The following is a 26,625-nucleotide window of genomic DNA, read 5'->3' as shown; positions in this document are numbered from 1 at the left end:
GGAGCCATGCTCCCTCCAAAACAGAGAATTAGTTACATGTTTCTGGGATGAAATGGATAATTCCTCCACCAAAGTATATTTTAATGGAAAGAATTGTGTCTGTGTTGTAGGTCTGGAACCTGTAATATGGCAAAACAAATTTCATTCAGATCCCCCGGTGCAGAAATGTACGTGTAATGTCTCCATACTACATACCCCTAAACTAGTATTCTATTTTCCAACATACAAAGAAAAAGAAATAGATATGGGGACCTTGGACCGGAAAACCTTGATCCTGATTTCTCCCTAGGCATTAAGGACAGACCTATATGGATGGATGTACAACAACAAACAAATTAATGAACTAACTCGAGAGAAAATCCAAACCAGAAGTTTGGCTATCCTCCATGAGGGAGGAGAAATACTCAGGGTGGCTGAACAGGCAAAACAATTAAGTATCCACCAGTGGTACTATGTGTTTAAAGGTTGGTCACCAGTCCTAAATATAGTTTTCCATCCCATCATTGTTCTATTAGTAATCCTAACTGTTATGTTAGTTCTAATGCTCTGCATGTGCTGCTGGATAAAACAGATGTATTCCAAATTAAAACCACATTCTGAAATCATGACCCAATACATAGCTTTGAAACAGAGATTTTAAAATGGTGACCACTCAAGAATTGTTCTTGAGAGGTCAAAAGGGGGACAACGTAGAGAAATCTCTGTATTAACTATCTCTATGAATCTTTATGACGTTGCATTGTGTTATTTTCTATTAAGTATCTTTCTGTATTAAGTATCTTTATGACATTGCATCTTGCATGATGTCATTTTGTATTTCATACGACTTGGCATTGGGCCTCTCTATTTTCATAGAACTTTGTATTAGATCCCTATATAGAAAATTGGTAGGAAACTTTGTATCAAATGTTATAGCCCCTAAGAATAGTATAGTTAAAGTAAAAGAAACATGTGCCTTTTTGCTAGAAGTAGAATAAGATCTCCCCCCCCCCAATCTGTAATCAATTGCCCTCTTGACTGAATGAGGTGTGAATGAGTGAGGCTTGGAAGACACCCACCTCCAGACAGCGACAACAGTTGGCCAGGGAATGGGAGCCAGAGCAAAGGACAATACAACTTGTCAAGTGGGCCCAACAAAGAAGCACAGACATATTGACGGCCTCAGGGATTAGAAGCCAGCACCTTCTTTAAAAAACACCCTCTTTTGAGCAGCATTGGGACAACACCCAGAGAAAAGCAGCACAAAGACCAACGGAAACAGACCAACGGACACAGACCCAGATTTTGAATCTGGTCTAGATTTGCATAAGAGGGAAGCTGCTATAAGTGTGAGGTGTCTTGCAGGAGGACACCGGGTCTCGTCTTGTCACCATCCGAGCATCGATCCGGATCGGCAGAAGCCCGGCTCCACCCCTCCCCCATCTAACTCACCTGGCCAGTGCAGTTAAGGGGAGCAACTAGTTGGTAACAACAGCAAGACGGAGTGTGTTCGTGTCTGTGTGTGTGTGAATGCATGACTGAGATATATCTCATATGCATATTGTAGAGTATTAATTAATACCTGTATTACTAATAAATGTGGTGTTTTGCCTTAATCCCCCTGAAAAGACTCTGTATAGTACTTTAAGTACAACAGCCTTATGGCATCACTTGGCCTTGTCCCCACTGTAATGAATAACAGGCTGCTGCTAAGGGTTGAACAGCATCATGTTCAGGCAAGGAAATAAAATCCTTCTCTTGTGTTCTGTTTTTTGAACAGCAACATAAGTGCTGAACCTGAGCTGATGCCCAAAACACCACCAAGGAGAAAATACCATAGGAAGAAGGGCTCCGTATCTCCGAAGGACAAGAACAACGAGGGGGAAGCTGGTGCTCATTAGCACCTGCCTGCAGCACCCTTCCCCTGGGATGTCACAGCCACCCGCACTTACCCCCAGCTACTCCCCACAGGGGGGCAATGAGACATGGTCTCAGCCCACACTGGAGGCACAGGGCACCCCCCCCCCCCGCCAGGCCCTGGGGCTGGGCTAGGCCCAGGCTCTCAGGGCTCCCCAGCCCTGGCCTGGGGGGCAGGATCCAGCAGCTCCAGCTCCCTGCTCAGAAAAAAGAAAGGACCCAGGCATCCTGCCCCCCCCCCACCGCCTCAGTCACTGGGGGGGGCGCAGAGCCCCAGCAGCACAGCGTGCACACAGGCCGGGGAATGGCGCCCCTCCCCCGCAAGTACTAACCGTCCCCCAGCCCGGGCAGCATTCCCCGCAGAGACCTCCAGACCACAGAGAGGGCGGCTAGAGTGGCAAGCACCACCCGAGCCTCCGGACGTGTCAAGCGAGCCGCTCACTCTCCAGCACGCGCCGCGCCCATCGAGGTCATCCGAGGGAGCAGCTGGAGGGGACTGGGAGGGGCAGGGCATCGGGAAGGGAGCGGTAGAGGGAGGGGAGGAGCCCGAAAGCTGTGGGGGGGGCAATGGGGGGCAGAGAGCAGCAGGTTCACCCCCTAGCTCAACTTGGGGAGTGGAGTGGGGGGAAGCCCATCTAGCAGTCTTCTAACTCCCCTCCCCCCAGCAGCGAGCTCCCCCCCCAGCCCCTGGGGTGGCCACCATGCTGTCCCAGCAGAAAGCGAGCCTGGCTGAGCCCCGCCGTGCCAGCCCCCCAGCCCACATGCGAGTGTGCGTCCGCCTGCACCCCTGCAGCCAGGGGGACCCCTGCATCCGCAGCCTGGATTCCCACTCCGTAGAGATCAATTGGAGCAACAAGATGGAGACTATACAGTACGAGTCAGTGGGGTGGGGTGTCCCCAGGTGGGGTGTCTCCAGTTGGGGGTGCCCCTGGGCTGAGCTCCTCCCTTGCCATCAGAGGATGCCCTACCCTGGTCTCCAGGTTCGACACCTTCTAGGGTGATCAAGCCACCCAGAATAATATCTACAGCAGCTCCGTGAGGCCTGTCCTGCGCCACCTGCTGGAGGGGCAGAACGCCAGTGTGCTGGCCTATGGACGCACCAGTGCTGGTGAGTGAGGGGGAGGCTGAGCCCAGAGGCGGGGCGGGGGGCTGTGGAAGTTGAGGAAGTCATTTCTTACCCCCCCACCCCAGGTAAGATGCACACCATGCTGGGCAACACAGAACAGCCAGGTGTGATCCCACGGGCACTGCGGGATGTCCTGCAGATGACACGGGAGGCGAGCCGCTCACCCGGGGCTGAGGAGTGGGACTTCTCCATCTCCATGTCCTACCTGGAGATCTACCAGGAGAAGGCAAGTATGGGAGTCGGGAGGACAGGACTAGGGGTGGGGGGAAGAATTGTCCAGCCAGCTGCTGGACCCACTGTTGCAGATCCACAGGACGGGTACTAAGACCCCAGCTTTGGAGCAGTCTCTGGGAGGGCCCCCTTCATTGAGCCAGACTCCCAAGGGGTCCAAATCTTCTTCTAGGGGAAGCCAGAGGCCCCGCCACCTCCTTAGGCTGGAGGAGCCTGCCGCCCCCTGAGTCCCGCTGAGACCCCAGAGGAGACTCGTACCATTTCCGGCAGCATTTGCAGAGCCACGCAGCCAGCGCTGGTAACAATGGGTTCATTAGCCAGCTAGACAGTGGGGCAAATCCTTGGTTAGCCAGAGAGGGAAGTTACAGCCCAGCCCATCCTGGTCAGCCCAAGCCCTCTGCTCTGACCTCCTGTAATCGGTTGAGCCGGGGCTCGACCCTCCTCTCAGCCGGAGGGGAGCCACACCGACTCACTCCTCGTCTGCTGTTGAACCGGCTGAACGACAGTCAACAGGGTTAGAAAGCTCAGGCCCTCTGGTGCAGGGGCTGAGCAGCAGTCAGTTCAATGAGCTCAGGCCCTCGGTGGCAGGGCTGGGCAGTAAACAGTACAATAGGCTCAGGCACTTGGTTGCAGGGGCTGCGCGGTAAACAGTACAAGGAGCTCAGGCCCGTTGGAGCAGGGGTGAGCAGCCAAGAGTCACTAAGCTCAGGCCCTTCTGCTGCAGGGGCTGAGCAGTGAACTAACAGTAGGCATATAGGCCCAGGTCCCTACACCTGGGTGAGGGGGAAAACTGCCACCCGCGAGTAGGGTGGCAGGGGGGACACAGGCCCACCCACTCCACTGTGTCCCAGCCCGGGGCCCTAGCAGCAGCTATCACTGCCGCTGGTCAGTGGGGTCCTGACCGCAACACACTGGCATCGGGACCTCTGCATCTGTAGCCTGACACGGGTCGTCTACCCCTGGGCTACTGTCCATTTCCCCCTCAGGGCCTACCTCGTCGCTTGCACTGGATCCAGGCCAGTCAAGCTGCATAGGCTGCTCGGGAACAGGGCTCGGTGGCAGGTCCGGTAGTTCCTCCGGGAAGTCCGGCCAGGCATGCTCAGGCGGCTCCTCCAGGTAGCAGGGCCAAGGATGCTCCAGCAGCCCCTCTTCGTAGTGGACACGGGGGAGTTCCAGCAGCTCCCCCGGGTACCAGTCACGGGGAGGCTCTGGTGGCTCCTCGTCTTAGCAGGCGCAAGGAAGCTCCGGCCAGTCAGGACAGCTGCCTCAGGCACTGCAGGGTTCCCAGTCAGGAGCTCCCACAGGCACATCTGCTCCCGGCGGTGGCTGTGCTCCAACTGAGCTCTGGTGGCCGGCTTTTCTACTTCCTGTCCCGCCCCTTGACTTCCAGGGGGCGGGGACAGGTGGAGGTGGCTCCGCCCACTTGGGTGTCTGCAAGGGCACTCCCTCTGCTGGGCAGGAGGGGAGCCACACCCACTCACTACACCTCCCCTTGGCCCGGTTCAGGTGTGTCCCCAAAGCCCTCAGCAGCTGACCTTTAACCAGCGGTACCTCCCTGGCCCTGCTTCTCCAGCTGGGCAAACGCTGCTCAGAGGTGGGCCGGCCATGGTCTGCCCAGGTGACTGGGGTTGCCGTTGTCTTCTCAGAAACATCACTGATGGGGCCTAAGCTCCAGACAGCTTGGAGCTATTCACACCTGTGGGCTGACAGACCTTCTCCCCACTGTGTGATGGTGCAGCATAGAGGGGAATCTGTGCCCCCCACGGCCCCCTAAGAAACCAAGGGAAGCCTACAGCCTGGACGTAGATATCTCTACGTCCAGGCTGTAGGGTTCCCTTGGTTTCTTAGGGGGTCGTGGGGGGCACAGATACCTACGTACAGTGGGGAGCCGGAGCCGGTTCGCTGGAACTGGTTGCTAAGTTTGAAGCGGGTTTAGAACCTGTTGTTCGGGTTACCATACAGCGAGCAGCTGGGGGTGCTGCTGGGAGACAGGACCCCTGGCTGCAGGGGAATCACACTGCGGCTGGCAGCCTGCGGAGCCCCAGGTGAGCCGGGGAGGGGAGGAATCAGAGAGTGACGGGGCTGGGGAGGGGGAGGAATTGGGGGGTGACGAGGCGGGGGGGGGAGAGGGAGGGGATCCCAGGGGGAGGCGGAGTAATTAATAGCAGCTGTTCCCCTAGCAAAACCCTCCCCGCTACGTTCCCTCCCCAGTGTTGCCCCCTTGGCTCCAGTCTGTGGCTCGGGGTTTAAAGCCGATAGGATCGAGCCGGGTCCAGCTCTCTCGGGCACTGGAGCGTTCTGCATCTGTTCTGCGCACGGCCCCAGTCTCCAGCTGTTCAACCCATCACCGGGGCGGGGGAGGGTTAATAGCGGGGGGGGTCCCAGCCCGAGCCCCCAGCCCCCGCTGCGGGGAGGGGAGCAGGGCGGGAGGACGCAGGGGCTTGTGGGAGTGGCACTGCGCCCCGGCCTACAACTCCCATCAGCCCCCGCGCACCCAGCGGGCGGTGCCTTGGGCGAGACGGGCTGCGCTCGCAGGGCGGCGCCTGGAACGAAAGTGACGTCGGCGACCGGAGGTCGCCCGTGGTAACCGGGGGACGCTAGTGCGGTGGGCGGGAGGCGCCGGGACGTGCCCCACCCCCAGCGACCCCGCCCCCCCCCGCGGAGTGTTTGGGACCGGCCCCCCTAAGTGCTTCCACAGCCCCCCCGGCACCTCCAGCTACAGCCCCCCCCGGCGCGTCTTCCTCCCCCCCACGGGCTCCCACAGCTCCCCCGCCTCCCCCCGGCGCGTCTTCCCTCCCCCCCACGGGCTCCCACAGCCCCCCCGCCTCCCCCCGGCGCGTCTTTCCTCCCCCCCACGGGCTCCCACAGCGCCCCCGCCTCCCCCCGGCGCGTCTTTCCTCCCCACCACGGGCTCCCACAGCCTCCCCGCCTCCCCCCGGCGCGTCTATCCTCCCCACCACGGGCTCCCACAGCCTCCCCGCGTCCCCCCGGCGCGGCTTTCCTCCCCACCACGGGCTCCCACAGCTCCCCCGCCTCCCCCCGGCGCGTCTTTCCCCCCACCCACGGCCTCCCACCGCGCGCCCGCCTCCCCCCGGCGCGTCTTTCCTCCCCCCCACGGGCTCCCACAGCCCCCCCGCCTGCCCCGGGCGCGTATTTCCTCCCCCCCTCGGGCTGCCACAGCTCCCCCGCCTCCCCCCGGCGCGTCTTTCCTCCCCCCCACGGGCTCCCACAGCGCCCCCGCCTCCCCCCGGCGCGTCTTTCCTCCCCCCCACGGGCTCCCACAGCCCCCCCGCCTCCCCCCGGCGCGTCTTCCCTCCCCCCCACGGGCTCCCACAGCCCCCCCGCCTCCCCCCGGCGCGTCTTCCCTCCCCCCCACTGGCTCCCTCAGGCCCCCCGCCTCCCCCCGGCGCGATTTTCCTCCCCCCGTGGGTCTCCCCCAGGCCCCCCGCCTCCCCCCGGCGCGTCTTCCTCCCCCCCACGGGCTCCCACAGCCCCCCCCCCGCCTCCCCCCGGCGCGTCTTTCCTCCCCGCCACGGGCTCCCACAGCCCCCCCGCCTCCCCCTGGCGCGTCTTTCCTCCCCCCCGCGGGCTCCCACAGCCCCCCCGCCTCCCCCCGGCGCGTCTTCCCTCCCCCCCACGGGCTCCCACAGCGCCTCTTTCCTCCCCCCGGCGCATCTTGCCTCCCCCGCACGGGCTCCCACAGCCCCCCCGCCTCCCCCCGGCGCCCACAGCCCCCCCCCGCCCAGCCAGAGCCCCTGCAACCTTCCCTAACCCCCCCCATGTCCCCCCCCCGTGCCCCCGCACTGCTGTGAGCTTCCCCAGCTCCTCATGGGCCACCACCTTCCCCACACACCTGCAGTGTGCCGCAAGCTTCCCTCCCCCGACGGTGCCCCCAGCACACTGTGAATTTCCCAAGCCCCCTTGGTGCCCCAAGCCCCCCTGCATCCCTAGTGCGCCGTGACCTTCCCCACCCCCAACCTCCCCAGCTCCCCGTGACATTCTCTAACCCTCCTCAGCCCCCCACAAACTTCCTCTTCCCTCCCGCACCCCCCAGCCCGCCCTGACTTTCCTCGTCCCCCTGCTTTAACCCCCAGCCCACCCCAACCTGCTTCCCTGGTCCCCAACCCACCCACCCCGCCCCCTATGTCTGCAGCCTTCTCTAATCTGAACGCCCGTTCCTCTAGCCGAAACCAGCCCGCCCCCATCTATCCCCCCATCCGTTGGGCCCCTCCATCCTTTCTTCTCCCTCCAACACCTCCTAGGCCACCCCAACCTGCACCCCATCCCTACTTTCCCCCATACATGCCTTCTCCCATAGCCCCCTTCCGCCCCCTCCCTCCCTCCCCAACACCCCCCAGCCTGCAACAACTTTCCCCAGCCTACACGCCTGTTTCCCCCAGTTCATTCTTCCATTCAAGGGATTCCTCAGACCCCATCTCTCTCCAACATCCTCCCAGCTCACCACAACCCAGCAGACCCCGCGGATCAGTGCCTTCCCCCACGGCCTCCTGCCTGTGGCAATCAGCTGGCTTGTGGCGTCCGGGGACGGGGAGTGAAGACTCGTTGTGCAGGCTCCCCCTCCCTCCCCTGCTTCCAAACGCCGCAAGCCAGCTGATGGCTGCGGGCAGGAGCGAGGACTCGGTGTGTGAAGTAAAAGGGAAGGAGGGGGGAAGAAGAGGCAGGTTAAGGGTGGGGCCTTGGGGGAAGAGGCGGCCGAGGGTTGAGGCCCCCGACCCTGGTGCTTGCAGAGAGGGGAAGCTGCCGCTGCTCCTGTGCAACATGCTTCTGCTAGCCTACAGCACCTTCAGCCTCCTTGCCTGCCTCATTGTCGCCAGTGCCAGTGGGCTGTGCCCGTGTGGGGTAAGGCGGGGGCACCCCCCAACTATAGTACTGTCCTGTATGGCAAAAAATAATTCCCTGCAGCGTAACCCCCCATTTACATTCATTCTTATGGGGAAATTGGACTTGCTTAACATCGTTTCACTTAGTCGCATTTTTCAAGAACATAACGAGAACGTTAAGTGAGGAGTTACTGTACCTAGTTCTTACTTGAACCCCATTATAGTCTTGGCTTTCACAGCATTCTCTGGCCAGGAGCTCCAAAGGCTGAGTGTGCGTTGCGTGCTTTTTAATTGTATCTATAAAGGTGTAATGGGAGATGGGAGAAGAAGAACCTACACAACACTGCAGATTCTGATGATAAGTTCTGTTTTTCCCTCTTGTGTTGTGCTTAGTACCACGGAGAAAGAAGTGAAGGGTAAGAGTCCACCCCAACTGTGAGATGGAAGGCGCCCAAGAGCCGTGAGACAGCGAGCGTTGTTGATTCCAGGCTATGCAGATGCCATGAAGCTGGGAGTGGAGCAGACGTCACCATCAGTGAGATAAGTGTCTGGTTTCCTGAGGACTCTTGTAACGGTCCACCTGCCTCCAGGCCAGGACTTGTCGTTAGCTGGGGCTGAGTTTGTAGGAAAAGGTTCCTGAATAGCTGTAGTTACGAGGGAGACAAGGTCCCCATTTTCAGGGGCTGGTCATTTCTCTGTCCACAAGCAGTGTGTTCTCTGCAGCAGAAGGTTGGATCCAGGGGGATGACTCCAGCTGGTGAGTTTCTTGACTTCCTCTTTCTCTCTCTCTCTCTCTCTCTCTCTCTCTCTCCTCTAATGTGTTGGCCAACACACTCTCTGTCTGTCTCTGTCCTTGCCTCTCCTTGTCCTGTCTCCTTTCGTAGGACATGGATAGGTGTGGTAGCTGTGCATCCCCACAGGCTAGGTCTTGGGAGCGATGAACAAGTAGGAGGGGACCAAAATGATGCAGGGCAGTGGGCGCTAGAGTGCAGCGGTGACTGTGGGTGTTGACGGAGTCTCTGCTCTAGTGGGGCTGATGTGGATGACGTGGGACAGGGAGGTAGGGATGAGGGCAAGATTTCATGCACCAGTTGAATTTTGTGTAGTGATGGCTTTTTCTTGGGTTATGTCCTGCGTTTGCAGAGGAATCATCCAGAAGCAGCAGCCAGAGGAGAAATTGGCGGAAGTGGACCTGAGCCACCTGGAAATCCTTCTAAGCAGACATGAACAGTCTTCAGCTTTCTGCCTCCCACGTAACTGCCTGTGAGTAAGAGGTCAGAGCTTGTAATTCCTCATCTGTACTCACTGCAATTTTCTTCACACTCTGTTTGCTTCCTCATTGTCTATGGGGCTCTGTGTGATTAAGGCTTGAAGGGACCAGAGTCTCTGGATCTCTCCTGGCATCTGCAGTCTGGGACTGTGGTGGGCCCACTGTGCACCCCTGACTCTCGCCCCCCTTTGCCTCTGCTTGCTGGAAGCAACAAGCTACAGAAAGCAATAAGTTACAAGCCAAATCATGCTTATCACAGATGTGGTGTGTGTGACCAGAGTGTGCTGTGCGGAGTGACTGTTTAAGGTGTCATTCCAAGGGTTGCTTTCTACTTGTAGTCCTAAAGGTCTGATGGGATGAGGGTTCAGAGCAGAGCCTCACTGTGTGGGAGAGGCGAAAAGTTAGAGCCTCCCCAACATTGCCCACTGAGAAGGTAACTTACTTGTTTTTCCCCTGGTGCTGGGTTTAGTACCAAGGGAAAAGAAGTCACGTGTCACTGTCTACTGCCTTCATGTCATGGAAAGCGAGCGAGAGCGATGGGACCTCAAGAACTACTGATGCCAAGGAAAAGCTGTCCTACTGGGAGTGGAACAGTCACCACTCTCAATGAGATAAGTGTCTGTTTTGGTGATTGCTCTGCTCCCGGCCCACCTTGCTCCTGGTAGGGACGCTCCATTTGCTGGGGCTGTGTTTGTAAGAAAGTGTTTTTGACTAGCTGTGTTTATGAGGGAGACAAGGTCCCCATTTTCAGGGGCTCCTCAGTTCTCTGGCCAGTAGTAGTGTGTCCTCTGCATCAGAAGGTGAGATCCAGGGGGATGACTCCAGGTGACGAGTTGCTTCCCTTCCTCCCATGTTTCTCTCTCTGTCTGTCTCTTCTCTAGTATGTTGGCCAACACTCTCTTTCTCTCTCTCTCTCTGTCTCTGTCCTTGCCTCTCCTTATCCCTTCTTCCTTCATAGCACACGGGCAGGCGTGCTAGGTGTGCATCCCCACAGGCCAGGTCTTGGGAGCTATGAACAAGTAGGAGGGGATGAAAATCATGCTGGACAGTGGGTGCGAGAGTGGAGCGGTGACTCAGTGTTTACTCGGTCTGTATTCACTGAGTGGATTTTACGCACCAATAGAGCTGTATGTAGTGATGTCTCATGCTTGGCTTTTGCAGCTGCGCTTCTAGAGGAATCATGGAGGAGCAGCAGCCAAAGGAGAAGGTGGCAGACGTGGACCTGAGCAGCTTGGACATTGTTCTAAGCAGAGATTAACAGTCCTCAGCTTTCTGCCTTGCACATAACTGGCTGTGAGTAAGCGATACTATATTCAAAGCACTGAACTCCTCACTTAGTCGCCCCGGTTAACGTTGTAACGTTGTTATGTTGCTGATCAAATAGGGAACATGCTCGTTTAACATTGCGCAATGCTCCCTGTAGTGAGTCGGTGTGGCTCCCCTCCTGCCCAGCAGAGGGAGTGCCCTTGCAGACACATAAGTGGGCGGAGCCACCACCACCTGTCCCCGCCCCCCCCCCCCCCCCCGGAAGTCAAGGGGCGGGACAGGAAGTAGAAAAGCCGGCAGACAGAGCTCAGTCAGAGCCCAGCCGCTGCAGGGAGCAGACGTGCCGTCGGGAGCTCCTGACTGGGAACTCTCCAGGGCCCGAGGCAGCTGTCCTGATTGGCCGGAGCTTCCTCGCGCCTGCTATGAAGAGGAATCACCGGAGCTTCCCTGGGCCCGGTACTGGGAGGAGCTGCCGGAACTCCCCCGCGCCCACTACGAAGAGGAGCCGTCGGAGCCTCCCCGTCCCTGCTGTTACCCGGAGGAGCCGCCCGAGCACGCCTGGCCGGACTTCCCCAAGGAGCTGCCGGACCTGCCACCAAGCCCTGGCCTTGAGGAGCCTATGCTGATTGACTGGCCTGGACCCGGTGCCCTGGACGAGGTAAGCCCTGAGGGGGAAAGTGGAAGTAGCCCGGGGGTAGCCGACCCTTGTCAGGCTGCAGACGCAGAGGTCCCGATGTCAGTGTGTTGCGGTCAGGACCCCACTGACCAGCAGCGGTGACAGCTGCTGCTAGGGCCCCGGGCTAGGACACAGTGGAGTGGGTGGGCCTCTGTCCCCCCTGCCACCCCACTCACGGGTGGCAGTTTTCCCCCTCACCCAATGCTCCGGTCTAGGGACCTGGGCCTATATAACTACCGTTTGTTTGCTGCTGAGCCCTTGCACCCGAGGGCCTGAGCTCCTTGTGCTGGTTGCTGCTGAGCCCCTGCAACCGAGGGCCTGAGCTTCCTAACCCTGTTTACTGTTGTTCAGCCGGTTCCACAGAAGACGTGGAGTGAGTCGGCGTGGCTCCCCTCCTGCCCTCAGGAGGGTTGAGCCCCGGCGCGATAGATTACACTCCCTTATTATGTTGCTTGGCAGCTGCCTGGTTTATCCAATCCTTGCAGGAAGAGCAGCCCGTTTCAGCTAGCTGGTGGGGGCTTGGAACCAAGGTGGACGGGCAGCCCCCATCAGCTCCCTGCCCCCCTAAGTTCCCTGTGCTCTGTTAGCTGGGGCTGGGTTTGTAAGAAAAGGTTCCCGACTAGTAGTTATGAGGGAGACAAGGTTCCCATTTTCAGGGGCTGCTCAGTTCTCTGGCCAGGAGCAGTGTGTCCTCTGCAGCAGAAGGTTAGATCCAGGAGAATGGCTGCAGGTGGAGAGTTGCCTGCCTTCCTCCTGTGTTCCTCTGTTCTCTAGTACGTTGGCCAACACACACCCTCTCTATGCTTGCCTTTCCTTATGTTGTCTACCTTCTTAGGACATGGGGAGGTGTGCTAGGTGTGCATCCCCACAGGTTAGGTCTTGGAAGCCCTGGAGGAGTAGGAGGGGACGAAAACCATGTTGGGCAGTAGGCGTGAAAGTGGAGTGGTGACTATTGGTGTTAACTCGGTCTCTGTTCGTCGAGTGGGGCCGATGTAGATGGGATGGAAGAGGGAGGCAGGGATGAGGCCAGGGATGAGCACCAATAGAGCTGTGTGTAGTTATGGCTCATGCTTGGCTTTTGCAGCTGTGCTTGCAGAGGAATTGTCCAGGAGCCCCAGCCCAAGGAGAAACTGGCAGAAGTGGATCTGAGCCGCCTGGACATCCTTCTAAGGAGACATGAACAGTCCTCAGCTTTCTGCCTTCTGAACAACTGGCTGTGAGTAAGCGGTCAGTGCTTTCAATTCCTTATCTGTACTCGCTGTAGTTTTCTTCACAGGCCATGTGCTTCCTCGTTGGGTACCGGGCACAGTGGTATTAAGGCTGGGGAAGGGACAGGAGTCTCCTGAGCAAAGTGACCATTTTGGGTGCAGTTACAATGGGTCCCTTCTAGTTGCAGGTGTAAAGTAGTAACGGGAGATGGTTTGAGGGCGGAGCTGTGGGATACAGGAGATGTGAAATGAAGAGACTATGCGACATTGCAGACCGAGATGCTGTTTTTTTTTGCTTTTTCTCCCCTCTGATGGGTTTAGTACCAAGGAATAAGAAGTCACACGTCAGAGTCTACTGCCCTCATGCGATGGCAAGTGAGTAAGAGCAGCGAGCCTGTGAGCGTTGTTCAGGCCAGGCAAGAGCCGTACATCTGCGAGCCGAAGAGATGCTACTGTCAGTGAGATAAGTGTCTGTTTTGCTGAGGGTTCTGCTCACGGCCGATCTGACTCCAGGTAGACACACCCTGTTAGCTGGGGCTGGGTTTGTAAGAAAAGGTTCCTGACTAGCTGTGGATACGAGGGAGACAAGGTCCCCGTTTTAAGGGGCTGCTCATTTTTCTATCCGCAAGAGAAGGTTGGATCCAGGGGGATGCCTCGAGCTGGCGAGTTCCTTCCCCTCCTCCTGCGTTTCTCTCCCTCCCTCCCTCTCTCTTTCCTGTACTGTGTCGGCCAGCACACACTCTCTTTCTCTCTGTCTGTGTCCTTGCCTCTCCCTGTGCTTTCTCCCTTTATGGGACACGGGTAGGTGTGGATCCCCATAGGCTAGTTCTCGGGAGCCAGGAAGAAGTAGGAGGGGATGAAAATTATGTGGGGTCGTGGGTGCGAGAGTGGAGGCAGGTATTGTAAAATATCTAGCACGGTAGCATGTTGGACAGTGATGGCTCTTCCATAGGTGGTTTGCTGTTCTTGCAGAGGCCCGCTCAAGGCCAATGGAGCCGCCCCAGACAGAGGAGAAGCATCTGGAGGAACCAGACCTGCACAATCTAGATGTTTTTCACTTGGCAGGGGAGCTAAGGAGTGCTCTCGTGATATTTGAGGAGCAGGTGTGTGTTTTTGTGAAATCTCTCTCTATCCAGTATCTGCTGTGATAGACCCAGGCCAGTTGGGAACAGCAGAGTAGTAGAAGGGAGATAAACCTGCCACTGGATAAGTAGTTTTCTGTTCCCTGAGTGACCAGAGCAGGGAGCTAATGAGAACACCTGACTCCAATTAACCTGCTAAGAGTCAGGTGAGGCTGTTAAGCATGTGACTCTAATTAAGCAGTTGGTGTTTGGAATCCCTCATCTGTACTCGCTTCAGTTTTGTTCAGAGGCTGTGAATTTCCTCGTTGAACACGGTGCTCTGTGGGTTTAGTACCAAGGGAAAAGAAGTGGAGGGTCAGAGTCTGCTCCCCTCATGCGATGGAAAGCAAGTAAGAGCGGGGAGACAGCGAACGTTACTGATGCCAGGCAAGAGCCGTCCAGCTTGGAGCCGAGCAGCCGTCACTGTCAGTGAGATAAGTGTCTTGTTAGGTGAGGGCTCTGCTCACTTCTCACTTGGCTTCAGGTACGGATGCCCAGTTAGCTACGGCTCGGTGTGTAACAAAATGAGCTGTGGATATGTGGGAGACAAGGTCCCCATTTTCAGCATCAGCTCATTTCTCCGTTCACAAGCGGTGTGTCCTCTGCAGAAAAGCTTGGATCCAGGAGGATGATTCCAGGTGAGGAGTTGCTTGCCTTCCTCCCGTGTTAATCTCTCTCTCTTTTCTCTGTGTGTTGGCCAACACACTCTCTCTAAATCTGTCCTTGCCTCATTTTGCGCTGTCTTGCTTCATGGCACATGGGCAGGTGTGCTAGGTGTGCTCCCCACAGGCTTGGGTCTCGGGAGTAATGAAGAAGTAGGAGGGGACAAAAATTATGTGGGGTAGAAGGGATGAGAGTGGATTGGAGACTGTCGGTTTTGAGTCGATCTGTGTTCATCAGGTGGGGCTGATGTAAATGGAATGGCAGAGGGAGCGAGAGATGAGGGCAAGATTTCACACACCTTCACAACTGTGTAATGCTGGATCATGAGTGGCTTTTGCAGCTGCGCTGGTACAGGAATTGTCCAGGAACCCTACCTGGAGGAGAGACTCTCAGAAGTGAACCTGATCAGCCTGAACATTCTTCTAAGCAGACATGAACAGTCCTCAGCTTTCTGCCTCCTGCATAAATGGCTGTGAGTAAGCACTGTACTTTTATTCACAGGCTGTGTGCTTCCTCGTTGGGTACAAGGCTCTGTGGGATTAAGGCTAGGGAGTGGCCAGAGTCTCCTGAGAAAGTGATTATTTTGGGTGCCGTTACAATGGGTATCTTTGACTTGCAGTTGTAAAGCAGTAATGGGAGATGGGTTGAGGGTGAAGCCCTGGGATACGGCAGATGGGAAATGAAGAGGCTATGCGACATTGCAGATGGAGATGCTATTTTTTTTTGTTTTTCCCTCCTCTGCTGGATTTGATACCAAAGAAAAAGAAGTCATTTGCCAGTCTACTGCCCTCATGTGATGGAAAGCGAGCGAGAGCGATGAGACCGTGAGCATGGTTGATGCCACGCAAAAGCCGTCCATCTGGCAGCAGAAGAGCCGTCGCTGTCAGTGAGATAAGTGTCTGTTTTGGTGAGGGCTCTGCTCATGGCCCACGTTGATGCTGGTAGGGATGCCCCGTTAGCTAGGGCTGGGTTTGTAAGAAAAGATTCCTGACTAGCTGTGGTTGTAAAAGAGACAAGGTTCCCAATTTCAGGGGCTGATGATTCCTCTGGTCAGCAGCAGTGTGACCTACGCAGCAGAAGGTAGCATCTAGAGGATGACTCCAGGTGTCGAGTTACTTGCCTTCCTCCCATGTTTCTCTGTCTTCTCTATTGTGTTGGCCAACACTCTCGCTCTTTCATTCTCCCTTCCTTTCCTTTCCTGGTGCCGTCTCCCTACGTAGGACGCGGGAAAAGGGTGCTAGGTGTGCATCCGCACAGTCTACATCTTTGGGACCCATGAAAAATTAGGAGGGTATGAAAATCATGCATATTAGTGGGTGCCACAGTGGAGCAGTGCCTATGGGTGTTGACTTGGTCTTTAATCATCGTCTGGGGCTGATGTAGACCAAATGAGAGAGGGAGGCAGAGATTAGGGCAAGATTTCACATATCTTCAGAGCTTTGTGTAATGCTGACTCACCCTTGGCTTTTGCAAGTGCACTGGCAGAGGAATTGTCCAGGAGCGCTGTCTGGAGGAGAGACTCTCAAAAGTGGACCTGAACATCCTTCTAAGCAGACGTGAACAGTCCTCAGCTTTCTGCCTCCTGCATAACTGGCTGTGAGTAAGCGGTCGGTGCCAGTGGAATACCTCATTTATACTTGGTGTAGTATTCTTCACAGGCCGTGTGTCTCCTTGTTGGGTGCGGGGCTCTGTGGTATTAAGGCTGGGGAGGGGCCAGAGTCTGCTACGCAGAGTGACTATGTCGGGTGCTGTTGCAAGGGCTGCTTTTTGGTTGTAATGCTAAAGGTGTAATGGGAAGAGTGTTGAGGGCGGAGCTCCCCCGTGTGGGAGAGGCGAAAAGAAGAGCCAAGGTGACATTTGCCTACTGAGATGGTAACTTGCTTGTTTTTCTCCTTGTGCGGGGTTTAGTACCAAGGGAAAAGAAGTCACGTATCATTCTACTGTCCTCATGCGAAGGAAAGCGAGACCGACGAGACCGCGATCATTGTCGAAATCAGGCATTAGCTGTACATCTGGGAGCGGAGCAGTCACCGCTGTCAGTGAGATAAATGTCTGGTTTGGTGAGGGATCTGCTCATGGCCCACCTGGCTCCAGGTAGGGATGCCCCATTAGCTGGGGCTGGGTTTGTAAGAAAAGATTCCTGACTAGCTGCTGTTATGAGGGAGACAAGGTCCCCATTTTCAGGGGCTGGTTATTGGTCTGTTGACAAGCAGTGTGTACTTTGCAGCAGAAGGTTGGATCCAGGGGGATGAATCCAGCTGGTGAGTTTCTTGCCTTGCTCTTTCTCTCTCTGTCTCTTCTCTAGTGTGTTGGCCAACACTTTTTCTCTCTCTGTCTATGTCCTTGCCTCTCCTTGTGCTGTCTCCCCTCATAGCACACGGGCAGGTGTGTTACGTGTGCATCCCCACAGGCTAGGTCTCGGGAGCTATGAACAAGTAAGAGGGGATGAAAATCATGCAGAGTAGTGGGCACTAGAGTGGAGTGTAGACTGTCGATGTTGACTTGGTTACTGTTCATCAAGTGGGGCTGATGTAGATGGGATGGGAGAGGGAGGCGGGCATGAGGGCAAGACTAAATGCACTAATAGAGCTCTGTGTAGTGATGATGGTACTTACTTGACTTTATTAGTTTGCAGAGGAATCATCCAGGAGCCCTCGCCGGACGAGAATATGCAGAAGTTGACCTCAGCAGCCTGGACATCCTTCTAAGGAGACATGAATATTCCTCATCATTCTGCCTTTTGCATAACTGCCTGTGAGTAAGAGATGAGCACTTTCAATTCCTCACCTCTGCTCGCTGTAGTTATCTTCACAGGCCGTGTGCTTCCTCGTTTGTTATGAGACTCTGGAATTAAGGCTGGGGAAGGGACAAGAATCTCCTGAACAAAGTGACTATTTTGGGACAAAGTGTACTTAGATTTCCAGAAAGCCTTTGATAAGGTCCTTCACCAAAGAACTTTATTTTCATAAGAGCATCACTGGAAAAGAGTGAAGATCCTTTCGTGGATTGAGAACTGCTTAAAAGACAGGGAACAAAGGGTAGGAATTAATGGTAAATTTTCAGAATGGAGAGGGGTAACTAGTTGTGTTCCCCAAGGGTCAATGCTAGGACAAATCCTATTCAATTTATTCATAAATAATCTGGAGAAAGGTGAGGTGGCAAAGATTGCAGATGATACTAAATTGCTCAAGATAGTTAAATCCAATGAACACTGTGAAGAACTTCAAAAAGTTCCCATAAACGAAGTGATTGGGCAACAAAATGGCAAATGAAATTTCATGTGGATAAATGTGAAGTAATGCACATTGGAAAAAACAACCCCAACTATACATAAAATATGATGGGGGCTAATTTAGCTACAACTAATCAGGAAAGAGATCTTAGGGTCATCGTGGATAGTTTTCCGAAGATGTCCACGCAGTGTGCAGCGGCAGTCAAAAAAGCAAACAGGATGTTTGGAATCATTAAAAGAGGAATAGAGAATAAGGCAGAGAATATCTTACTGTCCTTGTATAAATCCATGGTACTCCCACATCTTGAATACTGGGCACAGATGTGGTCTCCTCATCTCAAAAAAGATATACTGGCATTAGAAAAGGTTCAGAGAAGGGCAACTAAAATGATTAGGGGTTCAGAATGGATCCCATATGAGGAGAGATTAAAGAGGCTAGGACTTTGCAGCTTGGAAAAGAGGAGATTAAGGGGGCATATGATAGAGGTATATAAAATCACGAGAGGTGTGGAAAAAGTGAATAAGGAAAAATAAGTTTACTTCCTATAATATAAGAACTAGGGGCCACCAAATGAAATTAATGGGCAGCAGGTTTAAAATAAATAAAAGGAAGTTCTTCTTCACGCAGCGCACAGTCAACCTGTGGAACTCGTGAAGGCCAGGACTATAACAGGGTTTAAAAGAGAACTGGATAAATTCGTAGAGGTTAGGTCCATTAATGGCTATTAGCCAGGATGGGTAAGGAATGATGTCCCTAGCCTCTGTTTTTCAGAGGGTGGAGATGGATGGCAGGAGAGAGATCACTTGATCATTACCCGTTGGGTTAATTCCCTCTGGGGCACCTGGCAATGGCCAGGATACTGGGCTGGATGGATCTTTTGGTTTGAGCCAGTTTGGCCATTCTTATGCTTTTATGGGTGCCTTTACAATGGGTGCCTTCCAGTTGCAATTGTAAAGTAGTAAAGGGAGATGGGTTGAGGGCTGGGATACGGGAGACGTGAAATGAAGAGACTACGTGACATTGCAGTTGGAGATGCTAATTTTTTTTGGTTTCCCTCCCTCTGCTGAGATTAGTACCAAGGAAAAAGAAGTCACGGTCAGAGTCTACTGTCCTCATGCGATGGAAAGTGAGCGAGAGTGACGAGACCATGAGCATTGTCAAAATCAAGCATTAGGCATGCATCTGGGAGCGGAGCAGCTACTGCTGTCAGTGAGATAAGTGTCTGTTCTGGTGAGAGCTCTGCTCACGGCCCACCTGGCTCCAGGTAGGGACGTCTTGTTAGTTGGGCCTGGGTTTGTAACAAAATGTTCATGACTAGCTGTGGTTATGAGGGAGACTGGGTCCCCATTTTCAGGGTCTGCTCATTTCTCTGCTGACAAGCGATGTGTCCTCTGCAGAAAAGATAGGTTCCAGGTGGTGAGTTGCTTGCCTTCCTCCCGTGTTTCTCTCTCTCTCTCTCTCTCTCTCTTCTCTAGTGTTGGCCAACACACTCTGTCAGTCTGTCCTTGCCTCTTTTTCTGCTGTTTCACTTCATTGCACACAGGCAGGTGAGTTAGCTGTGTATCCCCAGAGGCCAGGTCTCGGGAAGCATGGCGAAGTAGGAGAGGATGAAAATAATGCAGGGAAGTGGGTATGAGAGTGGAGGCAGGTACTGGAAGGTCTTGTGCACCTGTAGTGTTTTTGGCAGTGATGGCTTTTCCATAGGTGGTTTGCTGTTCTTGCAGAGGGCAGCGGAGCATCTGCAGGAAGCGGACCTGCACAATCTAGCTCTTTCGCTTTGCAGTGCAGCTGAGGAGCGCTCTTGTAATGTTGGAGGAGCAGGTGTGTGTTTTTTGTGAAATGATATTTCTCTGTCCAGTATCTGCAGAGTGAGGTGCCTCGTGGAGAGCAGAGAGATGCTTCTCCTATCCATGGGAAGGTCCAGCTCTGCCTGTGGCTGGCAGTGGTCTGGGATTGTCCCTTTCCTGGAGGGCTGTAGCTCCTTAGGAGTGGTGAGTATTTTAGGCCCTGGGTAAGCTGAAGAAGAATAAAGGAGGGAGCAGCAGCCAGTGACGTGTGTCTCCGTTGTTCTTCGATGCACAAGTGGTGACCTAGCTTACAAGTGTTCTCTCTCTCTCTCCTCTTTTCAGTCGTACTGAGATTGGTCAGATGAGAGATCGGCCAACCTGTGGCAGAGACCAAGGAAGGAACAGCCACCCGGAGCCCATCCCTAGGGATGGAAGCCGGACAATGATCTGCAGAGTAAGAGCAAATGGAAACTTGCTGAAGTTCAGTATTGAGGGAGGGCTGCAAATACTCTTGTCAGTGGAAAGAATTTGTGAGTATGGGGAGGGCCCCTGAGGAAAGACCTCAGCATCTCACAGGGGCATGATAAGCTCGGGGGAATCCTTTGTGCCCTCTCAAGGAATTGTCAGGTGCTATGGAGTCTTCCCAAAGTGCGATAACTCTTTGTGGAGAGCCAGGAAGGTGACTACAGGTGCTGAGTTTGCCTCCTTCCTGTATGTGTATCTCTGCTCTCATATGTTGGCCAACATGTGCGCGCTCTCTCTTTCTGTCTCTCCTTGCATAGAACATGGGCAATGGTGGATGCTCACAGTCTAGGGCTGGAGAGCCTGCATCCCACTGGGGCATTGGGAGGGGGAAGAGAAGCATGATGGGTACTAGATCCTCCATTGGTAGTGGTGGGGGTGACTGTAGGAGTTGACTCTGACTCGGTTCATCAAGTGGGGCTGATGTACGGTGGGTGGGATCGGAGGGCGGCATCTCACACACCAATAGAACTTTGGGCAGTGACGGCCCCTGTGACGGGTTGGATCACAGACCCCACCCCCGGGAGCTGCCAACTGATGTGCCAAGTTACCTCTGCCCCTGCTTTCCCTGCTAGCTCAGGACTCTAGCACCCTCTCTTGCTGAGCCAGATACTCCCATCTGCTCCAACATAGACCCAGGGTCTGAATTACTTGCCTCAAAGCTGCAGGTTTACCTGAAAACAGCTCACAGAAGTGTGCTTGTCTTTAGCACTCAGATGTACAAACACAAATAAGTCCGTTTTACCCTGCATAAAGCTTATACGGAGTAAACTCATAAATAGTTCATCCTCTATAACACTGATAGAGAGAGATGCACAGCTGTTTGCCCCCCCTCCAGATTAACTCTGGGTTAATTAATAAGTAAAAAGTGATTTTATCAATACGGAAAGTAGGATTTAAGTGGTTCCAAATAGTAACAGACAGAACAAAGTGAGTCACCAAGCGAATTAAAAAGCGCAAATCTATGTCTAATCAAACTGAACACAGATAATCTCACCCTCAGAGATGCTTCAGTAAGTTTTTTTTTTTTCCTCAGACTGGACCCCATCCAGGCTTGGGCACAATTCTTTCCCTGGTACAGCTCTTGTTCCAGCTCAGGTGGTAGCTAGGGGATTCTTCATGACTCCATGGAGCTATAAAGGTGTAATGGGAGATGGGAGAACAACCACCTACACAACACTGCAGATTCCGATGATAACTTCTGTTTTTCCCTCTTCTGTTGTGCTTAGTACCATGGAGAAAGAAGTGAAGGGTAAGAGCCCACCCCCGTTGTGAGATGGAAAGCACCAAGAGCCAGGAGACCACAAGCGTCGATGCCAGCCTATGGCGATGCCGTCGATCTGGAAGTGGAGCAGCCGTCACCATCAGTGAGAAGTGTCTGGTTTGGGGAGGACTCCGGTAACGGCCCAGCTGCCTCCAGGCTGAGACTTGTCATTAGCTGGGGCTCAGTTTGTAGGAAAAGATTCCTGACTTGCTGTGGTTACGAGGGAGACAAGGTCCCCATTTTCAGGGGCTGGTCTTTTCTCTGTCCACAAACAGTGTGTCCTACGCAGCAGAAGGTTGGATCGACGAGGATGACTCCAGCTGTTGAATTTCTTGACTCCATCCCACATTTTTCTCTCTCTCCCCTAATGTGTTGGCCAACACACTCTGTCTGTCTCCCTTCGTAGGACACGGGCAGGTGTGTTAGGTGTGCATCCCCACAAGCTAGGTCTTGTGAGCTATGAACAAGTAGGGGACCGAAATGATGCAGGGCAGTGGGCGCTAGAGTGAAGCGGTGACTGTGGGTGTTGACTGAGTCTCTGCTCTAGTGGGGCTGATGTGGATGGGATGGGAGAGGGAGGCAGGGATGAGGGCAAGATTTCACGCATCAATTGTATTTTGTGTAGCGATGGCTGTTGCTTGGCTTATTTGCTGCACTTGCAGAGAAATCTTCGGGAGCAGCAGCAGGAGGAGAAACTAGCAGACACGGACCTGAGCAGCCTGGACATCCTTCTAAGCACAGATTAACAGTCCTCAGCTTTCTGCCTTCCACGTAACTAGCTGTGAGTAAGCAGTCGGTGCTTCGAATTCCTCATCTTTTGTCGCTCCAGCTTTGTTCCTGGTCGGGTACATGGCTCTGTGGGGTTAAGAGGAGAGAAAGGCACAGGTCTCCTGTGCAGAGTGGCTGTTTTGAGTGTACGTGCAACAGGCTGCTTTCTAGTGGTGGTCCTGAAGGTGTAACGGAAGAAGGGTTATGGGTGGAGGTCTGGGGTGTGCGGTAAATGGGAGAAGAACTTATGTGATGTTGCCAACTGAGATGCTAACTCGTTTGTTTCTCCTCCACCCCCTTGTGCTGGGTTCAGGACCAAGAGAAAAGAAGTGGAGGGTCAGCGTCGGCTCATCTCATGATACGGAAAGCGAGTGAGAGCAGCGAGCCTGTGAGCATTGTTCATGCCAGGCAAGAGCCGTCCAGCTGGGAGCGGAGCAGAGGCCACTGTCACTGAGATAAGTGTCTGGTTTGGTGATTGCTCTGCTCACGGCTCAGCTCCTGGTAGGGACGCCCCATTAGCAAGATCTGGGTTTGTAAGAAAAGGTTGCTAACTAGTGGTTATGAAGGAGACAAGGTCCCCATTTTCTGGGGCTGGTAATTTCTCTGGCCAGGAGGGGTGTGTCCTCTGCAGCAGAAGGTTGGATCCAGGGGGATGACTCCAGCTCGTGAGTTTCTTGACTCCCTCCCATGTTTTTTTCTCTCTCTCTCTCCTCTAATGTGTTGGCCAACACACACTCTGTCTGTCTGTCTCTCTCACTCTGTCTCTGTCCTTGCTGCTTCTTGTGCTGTCTTCCTTCATAGGACACGGATAGGAGTGCTAGGTGTGCATCCCCACAGGCTAGATCTCGGGAGCTATGAACAAATAGGAGGAGATGAAAATCATGCGGGGCAGTGGGCGCTAGAGTGGAGCGGTGTCTGTGGATGTTGACTCAGTCTCTGTTCATGGAGTCGAGCGGATGTAGATGGGATGGGAGAGGGAGGCAGGGATGAGGGCAAGATTAAATGCACCAGTAGTGCTGTGTGTAGTGATGGTACTTGCTTGGCTTTATTAGTTTCCAGAGGAATCATCCAGGAGCCCTCGCTGGACGAGAATATGCAGAAGTGGATGTGAGCAGCCTGGGCATCCTTCTAAGGAGACATGAATAGTCCTCCGCTTCCTGCCTCCCGCTTAACTGGCTGTGAGTAAGAGGTCAGTGCTTTGAAATCCTCATCTGTACTCACTGTAGTATTCTTCACAGCACGTGTGCTTCCTCATTGGGTATGGGGCTCCGTGGTATTGAGGCTGGGGAGGGGCCAGAGTCTGCTGTGCAGAGTGACTATGTCGGGTGCCGTTGCAAGGGGTGCTTTTGGTTGCAATGCTAAAGGTATAACGGGAAGAGGGTTGAGGGCAGAGCCGTGCCATGCGGGAGAGTTGAAAGGAAGAGCCTAGAAGACATTATGAACTAAGGTGGTAACTGATCTGTTTTCTCCCCTTGTGCTGGGTTTAGTACCAAGGGAAAATAAGTCACGTGCCAGAATCTACTGCCCTCATGCGATGGAAAGTGAAGGAGAGCGATGACACTGCGAGTATTGTCGATGCCACGCAAAAGCTGTCCAACTGGGAGCGGAACAGCTGCCACTCTCAATGCGATAAGTGTCTGTTTTGGTGATTGCTCTGCTCACGGCCCTCCCTGCTCCTGGTAGGGACACCACATTAGCTGGGGCTGGGTTTGTAAGAAAATGTTCTTGACTAGCTGTAGTTACGAAGGGCACAAGGTCCCCATTTTCAGAGGCTGCTCAGTTCTCTGGCCAGGAGCGGCGAGTTCTCTGCAGCAGAAGGTTGGATCCAGGAGGATGAGTGCAGGTGGTGAGTTGCTTGCCTTCATCCTGTGTTTTTCTCTTTCTCTTCTAATGTGTTGGCGAACTCTCTCTCCCTGTGTGTGTGTGTGTGTGTGTGTGTGTGTGTGTCTCTCTCTCTCTCTCTCTCTCTCTCTCTCTCTCTCTCTCTGTCCTTGCCTCTCCTTGTGCCGTTTCCCTTCATAGGACACGGGCAGTGGTGCTAGCTGTGCATCCCCGCAGGCTAGGTCTCAGGAACCATGAAGAAGTAGGAGGGGATGAAAATCATGCTGGACAGTGGGTGCAAGAGTGGAGCGGTGACTGTCAGTGTGTACTCGGTCTGTATTCATTGAGTGGATTTCACGCAGCAATAGAGCTGTATGTAGTGATGTCTCATGCTTGGCTTTTGCAGCTGCGCTTCTAGAGGAAGCATGGAGGAGCAGCAGCCGAAGGAGAAGGTGGCAGACGTGGACCTGAGCAGTTTGGGCATTCTTCTAAGCAGAGATTAACAGTCCTCAGCTTTCTGCCTTGCACATAACTGGCTGTGAGTAAGCGATACTGTATTCAAAGCACTGAACTCCTCACTTAAAGTCACCCCGGTTAACGTTGTTACGTTGCTGATCAATTAGGGAACATGCTCGTGTAACATTGGGCAATGCTCCCTTATAACGTTGCTTGGCAGCTGCCTGGTTTATCCAGTCCTTGCAGGAAGAGCAGCCCGTTTCAGCTAGCTGGTGGGGGCTTGGAACCAGGGTGGACCGGCAGCCCCCCATCAGCTCCCCGCCCTGCTAAGTTCCCTGTGCGGCAGCCACCCAGCAGGCTATCAATTGCCGGCAGTTCAGCTGTCCCTTCCCCCCCACTGCCATGTGCTGCTCCTGCCCTCTGCCTTGGAGCTTCTCCCCGGAGGCTCCTGCTTGCTGTGCAGGGGAGAGGGGAAAGGGGGGCTAATGTCAGGGTGTCCCCCTCCCCCTACTCCTGCCCCCCACTTACCCCTTCTCCATCTAGAGCAGGGTGGGGACAGGACAGGGCTCAGGGTGGAAAGAGTCTGTTGCCTGCAGCTGCTGTCTCAACTTCCTGACCTACTTAAAAAGGCAATGTCCTTAAAGTGGTGTCAGCGCACTTGAAGGGGCAATGTGCATCTCTCGCTCTCTTCTCCCCCCCTCCCCCCACACACACACAGGGTGTGTCTCTGTCTCTCTCTGCGATGCTGTCTGCCCTCCCTCCCTCCATTCGTGCTGCCTTGTAGAGTGTGAGGTTACATTAACAACAATGCGTTAATCCTTGAGGGCTCAGCTGAGTGCTAGTTCATCATTTAGCAGTAAGGCATTCCCTGGGAAATATCCCACCCTCTGACTACACCACCTCAACCAAGCTTCACAATCATCATTACTGGTTACAGTATTAAATTGTTTGTTTAAAACTTAAATTTTTAATTTCTCCTCTTTATTTGCTCTAGTATTGTTCACAGGCCGTGTGCTTCCTCGTTGGGTACAGGACTCTGTGGTATTAAGGCTGGGGAGTGGCCAGAGTCTGCTGTTCAGAGTGACTGTCGGATGCTGTTGCAAGGGCTGCTTTTTGGCTGAAATGCTAAAGGTGTCATGGGAAGAGGGTGGAGCGCTGCCGTGTGGGAGAGGTGAAAAGAAGAGCTAATGCGATGTTGCCCGCTTAGATGGTAAGTTCTTTTCCCTTGGTACTAAAGCCAGCGCAAGGGGAAAAAATAAATCAGGCATCAGAGTCTACTCCCTTCATACATTGGAAAGTGATTGGACCGCGAGAGCTATTGCTGCTATGGAAAAGCCGTCCAACTGGGAGTGGGAACAGCTGCTACTCTCAATGATAAGTGTCTGTTTTGGTGATTGCTCTGCTCATGGCCCCCTTGCTTCTGGTAGCAATGCTCCGTTAGCTGGGGCTGGGTTTGTAAGAAAAGGTTCCCGACTAGTGGTTATGAGGGAGACAAGGTCCCCATTTCCAGGGGCTGCTCAGTTCTCTGGCCAGGAGCAGTGTGTCCTCCGCAGCAGAAGGTTAGATCCAGGAGAATGGCTGGCTGCAGGTGGAGAGTTGCTTGCCTTCCTCCTGTGTGTGTCTCTCTCTCTCCCTCTCTCTGTTCTCTAGTATGTTGGCCAACACACACCCTGTCTATATCCTTACCTTTCCTTATGCTGTCTCCCTTCTTAGGACACAGGCAGGCCTGTGAGGTGTGCATCCCCACAGGTTAGGTCTTGGAAGCCGTGGAGTAGTAGGAAGGGATGAAAACCATGTTGGGCAGTAGGTGCTAAAGTGGAGCGGTGACTGTTGGTGTTAACTCGGTCTCTGTTCGTCAAGTGGGGCCGATGCAGATGGGATGGAAGAGGGAGGCAGGGATGAGGCCAAGATTTCAAGCACCAATAGAGCTGTGTGTAGTTATGGCTCATGCTTGGCTTTTGCAGCTGCGCTTGCAGAGGAATTGTCCAGGAGCCCCAGCCCAAGGAGAAAGTGGCAGAAGTGGATCTGAGCAGCCTGGACATCCTTCTAAGGAGACATGAACAGTCCTCAGCTTTCAGCCTTCTGAACAACTGCCTGTGAGTAAGCGGTCAGTGCTTTCAATTCCTTATTTGTACTTGCTGTAGTTTTCTTCACAGGCCATGTGCTTCCTCGTTGGGTACCAGGCACAGTGGTATTAAGGCTGGGGAAGGGACAGGAGTCTCCTGAGGAAAGTGACCATTTTGGGTGCAGTTACAATGGGTCCCTTCTAGTTGCAGGTGTGAAGTAGTAACGGGAGATGGTTTGAGGGCGGAGCTGTGGGATACAGGAGATGTGAAATGAAGAGACTGTGCAACATTGCAGACCGAGATGCTGTTGTTGTTTTTCTTTTTCTCCCCTCTGCTGGGTTTAGTACCAAGGAAAAAGAAGTCACACGTCAGAGTCTACTGCCCTCATGCGATGGCAAGTGAGTGAGAGC

The 26,625-nt window shown here is 54.1% G+C and overlaps 3 long non-coding RNA genes across 3 annotated transcripts; all 3 read left to right on the top strand.

Moving 5' to 3' along the window:
* The first annotated feature begins 8,809 nt into the window (after window positions 1-8,809).
* On the top strand, window positions 8,810-10,095 carry LOC123371959. The gene is made up of 3 exons (XR_006580023.1): window positions 8,810-8,851; window positions 9,238-9,357; window positions 9,834-10,095. It is a non-coding gene; the product is annotated as an uncharacterized LOC123371959 (long non-coding RNA).
* Window positions 10,096-13,173: 3,078 nt separating this feature from the next.
* LOC123371953 lies at window positions 13,174-17,052 on the top strand. Its single transcript, XR_006580018.1, has 5 exons — window positions 13,174-13,617; window positions 13,928-14,273; window positions 15,773-15,894; window positions 16,207-16,392; window positions 16,927-17,052. It is a non-coding gene; the product is annotated as an uncharacterized LOC123371953 (long non-coding RNA).
* A 6,783-nt stretch (window positions 17,053-23,835) lies between these two features.
* On the top strand, window positions 23,836-26,151 carry LOC123371957. The gene is made up of 3 exons (XR_006580021.1): window positions 23,836-24,231; window positions 25,156-25,359; window positions 26,114-26,151. It is a non-coding gene; the product is annotated as an uncharacterized LOC123371957 (long non-coding RNA).
* The last annotated feature ends 474 nt before the right edge of the window (window positions 26,152-26,625 follow it).

This window comes from Mauremys mutica, chromosome 5 (assembly GCF_020497125.1).
Source record: "Mauremys mutica isolate MM-2020 ecotype Southern chromosome 5, ASM2049712v1, whole genome shotgun sequence".
NCBI classification, from domain to species: Eukaryota; Metazoa; Chordata; order Testudines; family Geoemydidae; genus Mauremys; species Mauremys mutica.
This window is presented reverse-complemented; position numbering and strand designations above follow the sequence as displayed.